Here is a 15,692-nt window from a genome sequence, read left to right as displayed (position 1 = left end):
AGATTGGGCTGGAGACGAAGGTCCTGAGGAAGGACAACGTTATGCTAGGTATGGATGGAGTAGATACTGATACGCTGCGTTCCTCCAGCGCCTTTGTGTGTCGCTCTAGATACCAAGAAACCTTGGCATAGGGCTTAAGGTAAAGGATAGACAATTTAGAGTAATATGAGGATGAATCTTTTCACCTAGATGCTAGTTGAAATCTGACAGGGTGGTGGAGTTAGAGGCTCTCATATTTAGATGAGCAAGAAGACCACAGGCTGAGTGCTGGGAAATAAGATTGATGGCATTGGATGGCAGCTATGGATGGGATGGGCCAAGGGGCTCTATGAATCCATGTCTTTATGGTTTCCTGCACTGAGTTTTATATGCTTTATTTCCTCCTGTTCCCATCAGCTTTTCACTGTTGTTGGTTCTGTTTATTATACTTCCTCTTTTTACATGCTCTGCACATTTCTTTCAGATTCTGCTCAACATCCCAAGGTCTTTCGCATACTGGTACTGCAGCCTGAGCTCTCTATGGGCTTCCTCTGGTGGTCCAAGACACACACACAGACACCACCACAGCTCAAAGAGTCATGAAGTCATCCTGCACAGACACAGGCCCTTTGGCCCACAGAATCTGTGCTATCAACTATCATTGATACTACAATAATCCCATTTACTTAATTCTTCCATATTCTCATCGACTTCCCTCAGATTCTACCATTCACAGTGGGGGCAATTTACACTGACCAGTCAACCTACCAACCCGCACATTATTGGGATGTGGTAGGAAACCAGAGCACCCAAATGAAACCCACATGGTCACAGAGAGAACAGACAACTCACCGGAGGGCAGGATGGAACTCAGGCCACTGGAGCTGTGACACTGCGGCTCTATCAGTTGTTCCTCTTGTCACTTGGGCTTCCATATTACTGATAAGAACTAAAGACATTTCTTCAAACACATTTCGAAAATCTTTAGTTTCTGCAAAAAAGATATGAGATGCACTGAACAAAGTTGTGCTGTGACTCTTTTGGCAGGTGATGGGTGAGGCCAGGTGAGGGATATGATGAAGTAAAAAGCTGTGAGTTGATAGATGGAAGAGACAAAGGGCTGAAGAAGAAGGAATCTAATAGGGGAGGACAGTGGGCCAAGGAAAACAAGGAAAGGAGGAGGGGTTCCAGAGGGAGTTGATGGGCAGGTGAAGAGAAGGGAAGATGAGAGAAGGTGGAGGGAGAATAGACAGAGATATTAATATTCGTGCCATCAGGTTGGAGGCGACCCAAAGGTTGGTGTTGCTCCTCCAACCTAATTTTGGCCTTAACATGGCAGTAGAGAAGGCCATGGGCCAACTTGTCAGAATGTGACTTTGCACTTCTCACCTGCTGGCCTGTACTCCTTTTTCTCCCCTAACTTTCTTTTCCTGGCTTCTACCCCCTTCCTTTCCTGTCTTGATCAAGATTCTTGGCCCGAATCGTCAGCTGTTTATTCTCCTCCATGGAAGCTACCTGATCTGCTGAGTTCCTCCAGCATTTTGTCTGCCTACTAGAATCTCTTCTAGTGCTAGTGTTGGTACCTCTTTTGTTACTCCTTGCACATCCAAGAAAACGTTAATTTACTTCCATATTATTGCTTCTAAAAGTTTTCCCCAGGATCATAAATGAATCCCAAGGCCTCTCGCTCTCCTTTCTTGAACATGGGTCCAACAAGTGCAAACACCCTGGGTCCCTGGCATCATCCTTGTATCCAAAGAAGCCTGGAAGATGTTGGAGCACCTGTGTAGTTTCCATTCTCAATGGCCTCAGCAGCTGGGACCCACCCAACCAGGCTGTATAATATCTGCTTTGTCACTATATCAAGTACTTCCTCTTTGGCTATTTTAATCTCATTTTAACCACCATAGCATTGGGAGGCTGAGGTGATAAAATAGGACATATAGAGAGGAAGTTACACACAAGGAGTGGGACACAAGAAACTGGGTGACAGTCAGGGTGGCAAAAGGGGTTTAAACAGCCAGTGCAGAGTTTCCCCTCAACATACCAGTTTGGATACTTTTGATGACCTAGCAAAGGAAAGTCACTGCGGTCAGGTCTCTGGCACTGAGTCTGGCTCTGTGACTCAGAAGGAAAGGAAGGGGAGAAGAGATGAGCTGTAATGATAAGGGATTTATTAGTTAGGGGAAAAGAAAGGAGCTTCTGTGGACGAGAATGAGGTTCTGGATGGTATGGTGCCTCCTTGGTGCCAGTGTTCAAGACATCTTGGATCAAGTCCTCAGCATTCCTAAGTGAGAGGGTGAGCAGCAGGTGGTCCATGTAGGTACCAATGACATGAGTAGGATGAGTGACGAGGTTCTACAAAGTGAGTTCAGGGATTTAGGTGCTAAGCTAAAGGACAGGACTTCCAGGGTTGTGAACTCAGAATCGCTACCCATGCCACGTACTAGTGAGGCCAAAAATAAGAAGATCATACAGTTTAATACATGGCTAGGAAATCGGTGTAGGAGGGAGGATGCCGGATTTTTGGATTATTGGGCTCTCTTCCAGAGAAGAAAGATGGGACCTGAAGAGACAGTTTGCACCTGATCTGGTGGGGGCCTAATATCCTAGCGGGAAGGTTTGATAGTACTACGTGGTGCTGGAAATGGGGGTTAAACTAGAGTTATACAGGGATGGGAACCAGAGTGCCAGAACAAATAGTGGAGAGGTTGTGGAGACAGATGTTGTTAAGACCTCAAACAAAGTCAGGAATCAAAAGGTTGAGCATGGTGCTACTAGTGTTTTGAGCTGCATATATTTCAATGCAAGAAGTATCGTAGGAAAGGCAGATAAGCTCAGGGCATGGATCAACACATGGAATTATGATATTATACCCATTAATGATAGTTGGTTGCAGGAGGGGCGGGACCAGCAGCTCAGTATTCTGGGGTGATGTTGTTTTAGACCCGACAGAGTGGGAGGGATTAAAGAGGGAAGAGTGGCATTTCTAGTCAGGGAAAATGTCACGGCAGTGCTCAGTCAGGACAGATGGGAAAACTCATCTAGTGAGGCTTTAAGGCTGGAACTCAGGAACAAGAAAGGTATGACCACGTTAATGCGGCTATAATATAGACCACCTAACAGTTCACAGGATTTAGAGGAACAAATTTGAAGAGAGAGAATACACACTGTTACAAGATACATAAAGTTGTTATAGTAGGGTGATTTTAACTTTCCACATATTGACTGGGACTCCCATACTGCAAAGGGGCCAGATTGGATAGAGTTTGTCAAATGTACTCAGGATTATTTCCTTAATCAGTACATAGAAGTCCCAACAAGAGAGTGTGCAAAGTAAAAATGTAGTTTCAAAGTAAATATTTGTTTCAAAGTAAATATGTAAAAAGGTAGGCCTGGCAGGGGTTGAGATTCTAAACTGGAGAAAGGCCAATTTTGATGGTATCAGAAAGGATCCAGCAAGTGTGGATTGGGACAGTCTGTTTTCTGATAAAGGTGTCCTTGGTAAGTGGAAGGTCTTCAAAAGAGAAATTTTGGAAGTTCAACGCTGGTTAAGGAAAAAAAGGAAGTGCATAGCAGAGATAGGCAGGTAGGAACAAAAGGAGGGCTTAAGGAGTTTAAGAAATACAGCGAACACTTAAGAAAGAAATCAGAAGGGATAAAAGAAGGCATGAGGTTGCCAGACAAGTGAAGGAGAATCCTAAGGGATTCTACAGATATGTTCAGCCAAAGGACTGCAAAGGACAAAATGGTCCTCTGAAAGATTAGAATGGTGATCTTTCAGAACCAAAAGAAATGGGGGGGGGGGGAGATCATAAATGGATTTTATGCATCTGTATTTACTTGGGAGACAGACATAGAGTCTGTAGATGTAGGCAAAGCGTTAGTGAGATCGTGGACCTTATACAGATTACAGAGAAGGTATTTGTTGCTTGAGGCAAATTAGGGAGATAAATCCCCAGGGCCTTACAGGGTGTTCCCTTAGACCCTATCGGAGGCAAGTGCCAAAATTGCAGAAGCTCTAGCAGAGATATTTAAGTCATCCTTAAGAGAGGTGAGGTACCAGAGGACTGAAGGATAGCTAATGTTCCACTGTTTAAGAGAAGCTCAAAAAATAGACCAGAAATTATAGGCTAGTGAACCTGACAGCAGTAGTGGGAAAGATTGGAAAGTCTTCTGAAGGACCAGATTCATGATTATTTGGCTAGACAAAGACTGATTAGGGATATTCAACATGGTTTTGTGCATCGTAAATTGTGTCTAACCAATGTTATAGAGTTTTTTGAGGAAGTTACCAGGAAAGTTGATGAAGTCAAGGCAGTGGATGTCATTTACATGAACATTAGCAAGGCTTTTGACATGGTCCCACATTGGAGGTTGGTCAAGAAGGTTTGGTTGCTTGGCATTCAAGATGAGATGGTATACTGGATTAGATTTTGGCTTAGTAGGAGAAGCCTGATAGAAATGGTTATCTCTCTAACTGGAAGCCTGTGATTAGTGGAGTGCTGCAGGAATCGGTGCTGGGTCCTTTGTTGTTTGTCATCTATATCAAAGGTCTGAATGATAATGTGGTTGACTGGATCAGTGAATTTGCGGTTGACACCAAGATTGAGTGTGTAGTGGGCAGCGGGGAAGACCATCAAGGCTTGCAGCGGGATCTGAAAAATGACAGATGGAACTTGATGTGGACAAGTGTGAGGTATTGCACTTCAGTAGGACCAACCAGGGGAGGTCTTACACAGTGAGCAGTAGGGTACTAAAGAGTATGATAAAACAAGGAGATCTAGGAATACAAGTCCATAATTCATTACAAGTGGTGGCACAGGTAGATAGGGTCATAAGAAAAGCTTTTGGCACATTGGCCTTCATAAATCCAAGTGCTGAGTACAGATGGGATGTTACGTTGAAGTTGTATAAGACATTGGTGAGGCCTAATTTAGAGTATTTTGTGTAGTTTTGGTCACCTATCTACAGGAAAGATGTAAATAAGGTTGAAAGAAGACAGGGAAAATTTCCAAGGATGTTGCCGGGACTGGAGCACCTGAGTTATAGGGAAATATTGAACAGCCTAGGAGTTTTGTGCCCAACTGGCTGCACCACTACTCTGACATCCCTTGTACTGTCAATGTTCCTTTTAAGGTCCTTAGCATTCTTAACTTCAATCTGTCTCTATCCACTCTTTTATTTTCCTTCTAACCTCGTCTGAATATTTACATCCTCATTCCCTCCTTAATTTTCCAGATTAATTCTGTTATGTGCAACACACACAAAATGCTGGAGAACTCAGCAAGCCAGGTAGCATCTAGGAAGAGAGTACAGTTGATGTTTCGGTCTGAAATCTCTTGTTTATTAACTCTGTTATATTCTGACTCTCTCTACTCTCCCCTTTCTCACTGTCTCTCTTTATGTTTTCCTCCCTCTCCCACCACACCCCTTTCTTTTCTCCATCTCCCCCTTTCTCCTTTCTTTTCTCATCTCTCCCTCACTTCTTTCTTTTCCCCCCCTCTATCCCTCTCCCTCCTTCTCACTCTCCTTTTCTTTACCTCTTTCTGTCCCTCCTCTGCTTTACCCTCCCCCTTTCTATCTCCTTCCATCTCTCTCAATTCCTCTCCTTCCTTCTCTCACTCCCTCTCTCTCCTTCCAATCCCTCTCCTCCCTTTTCCTCCCTCTCCCTCCCTCTTATCCTTCTCCCTCCCTCCATCTTACTCCCACTCCCTCACCCTCACCCTCCCTCACCATCCCCCTCCTCCTCCCCTCCCCTCCCCATCTCACTCACCATTACTCTCTCCCTCCCCTCTCCTCTTCTCCCTCACCCTCTCCCGCTCTCCTTCACCCTCTTCCTCTTCCTCACCCTCACCTTCTCTCTCCCCCTCCTCTTCCCCTCTCCCTCCCATTCCCCATCTCCCTCAACCTCACCCTCTCAATCACCCACTCCCGCTTTCCCTCACCCTCTTCCTCACCCTCTCCCTCGTCTTCTCCCTCATGCGGAGGCTGATTAGAAAGGGCATCAAAGGTTATGGGGAGAAGGCAGGAGAATGAGATTGAGAGGGGTAATAAATAAGACCATGAGACCATAGGATATAGGAGCAAAACTAGCCATGTGGACCTTTGAGTCTACTCCACCATTTCCTCAAGGCTGATCTGTTTTCTCTCTCAGTCCCAATCTTCTGCCTTCTCCCCGTTTCCCTTCATGTCCTGACTAATTAAGAACCTATCAACCTCTGTCTTAAATATAATCAAAAACTTGGCTTCCACAGCTACCTGTGGCAATGGATTCCACAGATTCATCACTAAAAAAATTCCTCCTTATCTTTGTTCTAAAAGGATGCCCTTCTATTCTGGGACTCCCCCACCCAAGGAAACATCCTCTCCACATCCACTCTATCAAGGCCTTTCAACATTTGATAGGTTTAAATGAGGTCATCCCTCATTCTTCTCAATTCCATTGAATAGAGGTCCAGAGCCATCAAACACCCCTCATATAACAAGCCATTCAATCCTGGAATCATTTTCATGAACCTCCTTTGAACCCTCTTCAGTCTCAGCACATTCTTTCTAAGATAAGGGGCCCAAAACTGCTCACAATACTCCAAGTGAGGCCTCACCAGTGCTTTATAAAGACTCAAAGTTACATTCTTGCTTTTATATTCCAGTCCTCTCAAAGTGAATGCTAATATCGCATTTGCCTTCCTCACCACCAACTCAACCTGCAAATTAACCTTTAGGGAATCATGCATGAGGCCTCCCAAGTGCCTTTGCACCTCTTATTATGAATTCCCTACTCTTTTGTTTCTTCTGCCAAAGTGCATGACCATACACTTCTTGACACTGTATTCCATCTGCCACTTCTTTGCCCATTCTCCTAATCTGCCTAGGTTCTTCTGTAGCCTCTCTACATCCTCAAAACTACCTGCCCCTCCACTTATCTCCATATTGTCTGCAAACTTGGTCACAAAGCCATCAATTCAGTCATCCAAATTATTGACATATAACATAAAAAGAATCGGTCCCAACACAGACCCCTGTAGAGCTCCACTAGTCACCAGCTGCCAACCAGAAAAGGCTCCCTTTATTCCCACTCTTTGCCTCTTGCCAGTCAGCCAATACTCTATCCATGCTCTTAGTATCTTTCCTGCAATACCATGGGCTCTCAACTTGTTAAGCAGCCTCATGTGTGGCACCTTGTCAAAGGCCTTCTGAAAATCCAAGTACACAACATCCACTGATTCTCCTCTGTCTATCCTGCCTGTTATTTCTTCAAAGAATTCCAACAGGTTTGTCAGGCAAGATTTTCACTTAAGGAAACAATGCATATTTTACCATGACATAATTGAATGGTAGAGCAGATTTGATGGGCCAAATGGCCTAATTCTGCTCTTATGTCTTATAGTTAAGCTCTTCTTTAAGCTGTGAGTTACTTCAGGGAAAGCCATTACATATCCATCGGGATGCATCACCAAGTTTTATGGAGGCATTCTGTCTGGATGCAGCCTGGTATGTTATGGCCATTGATCCGCCTGTGACCATAAGAAACTACTGAGAGTTACATACACAACTCAGCGTAGGAAACAAGCCTCCCCTCCGAGGACTCATCGATACTTCTCACTGCCTCAGTAAAGCAGCCAGCGTAATCACATACCCCAGCCATCCCAGATATTCCCTCTTCTTTCCCCTCCCACAGGGCAGAGGACAGAAAGGCCTGAAAGCACATAGCACCATGCTCAGGGAGAACTTCGATCCCACTGTTGTAAGGATTTTGAACAGTACCCCCTCTCCCACCACATGACAAGACGGACTCTTGACCTTATAGTCTTCCTCTCCAGCCCTTTACCTTTCTCACCCACCTGGCTTCACTTATCACCTCCCAGCTATTCCCCCTTCCCCTCCCCTCCCATCTTTTTATTCTGCCGTCTTTCCACTTCCTTTCCACTCCTGGAGAAGGATCTTGGCCCGAAACATCAACTGTTTATTCATTTCCATAGATGCTGCCTGACATGCTGAGTTCCTCCAGCATTGTGTGTGTGTGTTGCTTCAGATTTCCAGCATTTGAACAATCTCTTGATTTTATGATTTGCTGCCCCACCAGGCTCAGAACCGAGCTGCCCAAGGTCCTGGAGAAGATGGAGAAGATATTTCCTTTGTATGTTCTCCTTATGACAACATATATTTCCTCCGGATGTTCCAGCTCCCTCCCACATCCCAAAGACGTGCTAGTTGGTAAGTTAACTGGCTGCTGTGAATTCCCCCTGTTATAGAGGAGTAGTGGAATCTGGGAGGAGTTGATGAGAATTTAGTGTAAATGGTCAGTTGATGGTCAGCACGAATCACTGGGCCTAAGGTCCTGTTTCATGCTGCATCTCTCTGGCTTTGTAGAGAAGTATGAAGAGATTTGATGGCGATGGCAACATTTTTCAACCTCTCACTGCTATGGGCGGAAGTTCCCACTTGCTTCAAAAAGGTAACAGTTATACCAGTGCCTAAGATGAATAATGTGAGCTGCCTTAATGACTATCGCCCAGTAGCACTCACAATCTACAGTGATGAAATGCTTTGAGAGGTTTCCACTAGACTGAACTCCTCCCCTAGCAAGGACCTGGACCCACTGCAATTTGCCTATCGCCACAATAGGTCAATGGCAGATGCAATCTCAATGGCTCTTCACACGGCTTTAGACCACCTGGACAACACAAACACCTACGTCAGGATGCTGTTCATTGACTATAGCTCAGCATTTAACACCCATCATGCCTATAATCCTGATTGATAAGTTACAAAACCCGGGCCTCTGTACTTCCCTCTACAACTGGATCCTCGACTTCCTAACCAGAAGACTACAATCTGTGCAGATTGGTGATAATATCTCTTCCTCGCTGATGATCAACACTGGTGTACCTCAGGGGTGTGTGCTTAGCCCACTGCTCTACTCTCTCTATACCAATGACTGTGTGGCTAGGCATAGCTCAAATACAATCTATAAATTAACTGATTCTATTCCATTGTTGGTAGACGAGAGGGCGTACAGGAGTGAGATATGCCAACTAGTCGAGTGGTATCACAGCAACAACCTGACACTCAACGTCAGTAAGACGAAAGAGCTGATTGTGGACTCCAGGAAGGGTAGGACGAAGGAACACCTACCAATCCTCATAGAGGGTTCAGAAGTAGAGAGAGTGAGCAGTTTCACGTTGCTGAGTATCAAAATCCCAACATATCGATGCAGCTACAAAGAAGGCAAGGCGGCATCTATACTTGATTGGGAGTTTGAAGAGATTTGGTATTTCAACAAAACACTCAAAAACTTCTATAGATGTACCGTGGAGAGCATTCTGACAGGCTGCATCACTGTCTGGTACAGGAGGGGGGTGCTACCGTACAGGATCGGAAGAAGCTGCAGAGGGTTGTAAATCTAGTCAGCTCTATCTTGGGTACCAGCCTACAAAATACCCAGGACATCTTCAAGGAGCAGTGTCTCAGAAAGGCAGTGTCCATTATTAAGGACCCCCATCACCCAGGACATGCCCTCTTCTCATTGTTACCATCAGGTAGGAGGTACAGAAGCCTGAAGGCACGCACTCAGTGATTCAGGAACAGCTTCTTCACCTCTGCCATCCGATTCCTAAATAAACATTGATCCTGTGAACACTACCTCACCTTTTAAATATATATTACGTATTTCTGTTTTTGCACAATTTTAACCCTTTTGTTATATGTATACTGTATTTATTTACTATTATTATCTTTATTTAGTTTTCTTCTTCTATATTATAAATTGCATTGAACTGCTGTTACTAAGTTAACAAATTTCACGACACATGCCGGTGATAATAAACCTGATTCTGATTCTGATTCTGATGACTGGTTTCAAGAGGGTGAGGTGGGTGTCTGGATTAAAGAGGGTAGGTGGCTGATTGGATTCAAGAGGGTGGGTGATTGGATTCAAGAGTGTGGGTGACTGGATTCAAGAGGGTGGGTGATTGGATTCAAGAGTGTGGGTGACTGGATTCAAGAGGGTGGCTGATTGGATTCAAGAGTGTGGGTGACTGGATTCAAGAGGGTGGCTGATTGGATTCAAGAGGGTGGGTGATTGAATTCAAGAGGGTGGCTGATTGGATTCAAGAGGGTGGGTGATTGGATTCAAGAGGGTGGGTGACTGGATTCAAGAGGGTGGCTGATTGGATTCAAGAGGGTGGGTGACTGGATTCAATAGGGTGGGTGACTGGATTCAAGAGGGTGGCTGATTGGATTCAAGAGGGTGGGTGATTGGATTCAAGAGGGTGGGTGACTGGATTCAATAGGGTGGCTGATTGGATTCAAGATGGTGGATGGATGGGAGTTGTTCTTATTAGCAGATGGTTCACAGACCAGGATACAGAGAACTAAGATTCGGGGCAGATACTGCAAAGGGAGTGTGAGGAAAAAAATAATTACTCAGAGAATTAGAATCATAATCAGGTTTAATATCACTAGCGTATGTCATGAAATTTGTTGTTACGTGGCAGCAGTACATTGCAATACATAATAATAAAAACTGTAAATTACATGTAAAAGTATATATATATTTTAAAGTTTAATTAAATAGCTGATGCAAAAAGAGAAAACAAAGTAGTGAGGTAGTGTTCATGGGTTCAATGTCCATTCAGAAATCAGATGGCAGAGGGGAAGAAGTTGCTCCTGAATTATTGAGTCTGTGCCTTCAGGCTTCTGTACCTCCTTCCTGATGGTAACAATGAGAAGAGGGCAGGACCTGGGTGGTGGGGGTTTTAATGATGGATGCCGCCTTTCTGAGGTATCGGTCCTTGAAGATGAACTGGATGTGGGGAGCCTACTGCCCGTGATGGAGCTGACTGAGTTTACAACTTTCTGCAGCTTATTTCAATCCTGTGCAGTGCACCCTCTCCCCGTACCAGAATGGGTATAACCTAGAGTTAGGAAACATTGCATAAACTCCATGGGAATGTCATAAGGATGATGCAAGAAGGCATAGCATAGTTAGATTTTACAAGGCACATGGGAGGAATGCAAGGCTAGGTTACAGCTAATTTAATGTAAGGAGTCTAACTACAGGCAGAGGAGGACATTGATCAGCATATGCAAATACAATACTGTTGATTTTACGGAGACGTGATTGAAAGATGGGCAGGATTATCTATGGTATAGGATTTATAAGGATTATAGGGTGGAATATGGAATATGGGAATAGGGTGGAAAGACATTCTTGCCATAGAGGGAGTACAGAGAAGGTTCACCAGATTGATTCCTGGGATGGCAGGACTTTCATATGAAGAAAGACTGGATTGACTAGGCTTATACTCACTGGAATTTAGAAGATTGAGGGGGGATCTTATTGAAACATATAAAATTCTAAAGGGATTGGACAGGCTAGATGCAGGAAGATTGTTTCCGATGTTGGGGAAGTCCAGAACAAGGGGTCACAGTTTAAGGATAAAGGGGAAGCCTTTTAGGACCGAAATGAGGAAAAACTTCTTCACACGGAGAGTGGTGAATCTGTGGAATTCTCTGCCACAGGAAACAGTTGAGGCCGGTTCATTGGCTATATTTAAGAGGAAGTTAGATATGGCCCTTGTGGCTAAAGGGATCGGGGGTATGGAGAGAAAGCAGGTACAGGGTTCTGAGTTGGATGATCAGCCATGATCATACTGAATGACGGTGCAGGCTCGAAGGGCCAAATGGCCTACTCCTGCACCTATTTTCTATGTTTCTATGTTTCTAATATAACAGGAGAGGGCATGACTTTCTTGATCAAAGACTCCATCCAGTGGTAATGAGGAAGGATATAACAAAGGCTCTTCAAATTAAGCCATTTAGGAACAAAAATGCCAACCACTTTGCTTTAAGTCATTGTACTTTAAATTTTCAGTTTGTTGTGGAGAAGGACAAGGATATTCTGAAAATTAAGGTCCTGAGTTGAGGAAAGGCCAACTTCAATGTGATGGTGACCTGTAAGAATGTACTGGGTGAAACTACCTACAGGTCCAGGGTGACTAGTGGGATGGAGTTCAGGGCCAACAAGTTCCCATAAGGGTGAAGGGTAAGGATGCAAGGTGAATGGTTCCCTAGTATGACAAAGTAGACTGTTGACCTCACAATATACCTTGTTATGGCCTTGCACCTTATTGTCTGCCTGCATTTACTCTATATCTGTAACTCTTTGTTTGAATTCTGTTATAATTTTGCCTCACCGCACGGATGAAATGAAATGATCCTTGTGGATGGCATACAAAACAACGTTTTGAACTTTACCTTGGTACAAGATCACAAGTTCAAAGATCAAAACTAAATTTATTATCAAAGTACATTTACAGTATGTCGCCATATACAACCCTGAGATTCATTTCTTGCGGGCATACTCAATAAATCAGATTACTATAATAGAATCTTTCATTGATTTTATTACGGTTATTGGATTTATTAAGCATGGCCACAAGAAATGAATCTCAGGGTTGCACCAACAGTGCAAAAACAAGCCAGCTTTGGGAGCTTTGTTGCTGTTATATGGACTAGCAAACAGGTGTGCAGCTGTTATTAGTAGCCATGCAGATGACATGAAAATTAGTGGTTCAAGCCAGGAACCAGATGGGAGAGGGAAGTGTGAATGGTAAAGATAGAGGCTGATAGGTGATAGGTAGAAGCAGATAAGGGGGGGGGAGGGTGGAATGCATACAAATGGTGGATCCAAGTCTTCCTTAACTAGTTCCACCTATCACCTACCAACCCCTCCCCCTCACTCTATGTACCAGCTTCCCTCTACACTCTCTGCTGTGATGGAGGGTCTTGACCTGAAAGGTTGAACCATCCCTTTGCTTCCACAGATGCTGCTCAACCTGAAAATTGGTGGTGGTGTTGATGGTGAGGAAGGTAGTCCTCTACCACGGGTAAATATTGATCTAAGATAAGTGGAGCAATGGCAGATGGAGTTTAATCTGGCCAAGTGTGAGGTGGTGCACATTGAGAGGACTAGAGTAGGACTGTACACAATAAATAGATGGACTCTGGAGAATGCCAAGGCAGAGAGGGATCTCAGTGTACAAGTCTATAGATCCCTGAAGGTGGCAAAAGCACAGGAGATAAGGTGGAGAAAAAGGCACGTAGAGTTCTTGCTTTCATTAGTGCCTGCATAGAATGTAAGAACAGGGACGTTAGACCACAACGTGCAGTTCAGGTCATCACACAGTGGGAAGGACATGAGTGCACTAGAGAGGATGCAGAGGGTATACACATTTCTTTTATGAGGAGAGACTGGATAAGCTTTCTCCCCCTTCCCCTCCAGGCCTGATGAAGAGCCTCAGCTCAAAACATTTGACGCTTTATTCTTTTTCATAGATGCTGCCTGACCTGCTGAGTTCTTCCAGCATTTTGCTCTGGATTTCCAGCATCTGCAGGATCTCTTGTGTTTACAATTTGCTGCACAGCTGTGAAGCTTCTTCGAGGGATGCCTACCCTGAGAAAAGTTAAATCTTCTCTTCGATGGGAGTTCACTGAGACTCTCTCTCACTGTTCCCCCTCTGTGATCTCTGCTACTCTCCAACTCTATGAATATGCGCTCATCCAAACACACTACCAGAACAATGTGTATCCTCTCCCTCCGGTGTTCTTCCTCTCTCTCCAATGGTCCACTCGCCTCTCCTATCAGATTCTTTCTTTTTTGGCCTTTTACTTCTTCCACTAATCACCTTCCAGCTTGTACTGCTTCCCCTCCAGCCCCACCTTCTTATTCTCACTTCGTTCCCCTTCCTTTCCAGGCCAGGTGAAGGGTTTCGGCCCAAACCGTCAACTCTTTCTTCCTTTCCATAGATGCCACCTGACCTGCCCAGTTCCTCTGACATTTTGCGTGGGTTACTCTGGGTAAGCTGGATTTGCTTTCCATGGGGCAGATGAGACCTGACAATCATGCACAAAACTCTGAGCGGGTAATGGGACGGATAGTGAGGAAAGTTTTCACTTAGAAGAGGTGTCCAAGGTGATTTCAGAGGACGGATGAGATTGAGGATGGATTTGAGCATAAGAACTTTTCTTTTCACCTTGAGATTGCTTAGAATCCAGACCACACTCCCCGAGGGGGTGAAGGTAGCCAATACTCAATCAGCATTGAGGAACTCTTTAGTTGAAACTTGAGGGCCCATGGCACAGAAGGCTACACGCCAATGCTGTTAATTGGGATTAGCGTAGATAGGTAGTTGAAATCTGGCACAGACTTGGTGGGCCGAAAGGCCTGTTTTTGTGTTGTTACTCTAAATTTAAAAGGGTGTGATGAAGAAAGAGCAAAGGAGGACATATTTGGTAGAACACGGTTTTGGACGATCTGAGGTTATGCACCAGCAAAAAAAAGCAGAAGTGTCAAGTATTTTGAAACGGTGGGAGATTGAGAAACATTGACATTCAAATGTCCCTCTGAGAGCTAACTTGAAGGTGAGGGAAGCAGTAAGTGTGACCCCGAGCTTCCTGTTGTCACTTTAAGCCTCCATCTCGCTCCCACACTCATCTCTGTAACTTTGGCCTCCACTGCCGTTCTAATGAAGCTCAGCCTAAGTTTGGAGAACCAACCCTCATCTTCCTTTGAGGCACACTGCAGCCCTCAGGACTCGATGCTGAGTTCAACCATTTCAGATAACCAGCCTCTCCGGTTTGTGACAGAATCAGCCAGGTCATCCTCCTTACCTCAGATGTTGCCTCATCTGCAAGTAGTCTATTTTGTTTCGGATTTCCAGTAACTGTTGTGTTCTGCCTCTCACAGTTCCAGACAGTTCTTGTGTTTTATTTTACTTCCCTTTCTCTCTTATCTCCATCTTTCATCTATGACACTGACAGTCGGGGTGCCTGTGACAGGGGTGGGGGTGGGGGGGACGTCGGAGGGAAGTGCAGGAGATCCACGTTGCAAGGGTCGATCCAAAGAGGCTGAGGACTCATTTTCCATAGAATAGTACAGCACATTACAGTCCCTTCGGCCCACGATGTTGTGCTGACCCTCAATCCCTGCCTCACATATAAACCCCCACCTTAAATTCCTCCATATACCTGTCTAGTAGTCTCTTAAACTTCACTAGTGTGTCCGCCTCCACCACTGATTCAGGCAGTGCATTCCACGCACCAACTACTCTCTGAGTGAAAAACCTTCCTCTAATATCCCCCTTGAACTTCCCTCCCCTTACCTTAAAACCATGTCCTCTCATACTGAGCAGTGGTGCCCTGGGGAAGAGGCGCTGGCTGTCCACTCTCTTAATATCTTGTACACCTCTATCATGTCTCCTCTCATCCTCCTTCTCTCCAAAGAGTAAAGCCCTAGCTCCGTTAATCTCTGATCATAATCCATACTCTCTATACCAGGCAGCATCCTGGTAAATCTCCTCTGTACCCTTTCCAATGCTTTCACATCCTTCCTATAGTGAGGCGGGGCTTTAGGGCTCATTTTGCAAGTGTTCCTGGATTCTGAATCTTGCTGATTTGGAGAGGTTTGATTCGATACGGTCCTCGGAGAAGAACGGTTTGCCCCACAGCTTGCTGTGGTGTAGGCGGTGCGGTGCTGAACAGAACTAAACTGAATACCTGTGGATTCCTGGTTTGCTGTTTGACATTCCACACGTTGCCTGTTTGCCTTTTGCTGCTTGCACAATCGCTTCTTTTCTCGTGCTTTGGGCGGTTGACGTTTTCTTGAATGGGTTCCATGCTGTTCCTGTGCGTCGTGGCTGCCTGAGGGA

General features: G+C 44.9%; 1 protein-coding gene across 1 annotated transcript in view; it reads right to left on the bottom strand.

Moving 5' to 3' along the window:
• sun2 (Sad1 and UNC84 domain containing 2) overlaps positions 1-14,723 on the bottom strand; it is an 82,267-nt gene extending 67,544 nt beyond the window's left edge. Inside the window, exons 1-2 of the mRNA XM_073033534.1 lie at positions 14,656-14,723; positions 832-970 (exon numbers count right to left, since the gene is read on the bottom strand). The gene's annotated coding sequence lies outside the window, so the exon portion shown is untranslated. The remainder of the gene's footprint in view (positions 1-831; positions 971-14,655) is intronic.
• Between the last annotated feature and the right edge of the window lie 969 nt (positions 14,724-15,692).

Source organism: Hemitrygon akajei, chromosome 31 (genome assembly GCF_048418815.1).
Source record: "Hemitrygon akajei chromosome 31, sHemAka1.3, whole genome shotgun sequence".
Classification (NCBI taxonomy): domain Eukaryota; kingdom Metazoa; phylum Chordata; class Chondrichthyes; order Myliobatiformes; family Dasyatidae; genus Hemitrygon; species Hemitrygon akajei.
The sequence above is the reverse complement of the archived record's forward strand: the minus strand, read 5'-3'. Positions and strand labels throughout refer to the sequence as shown.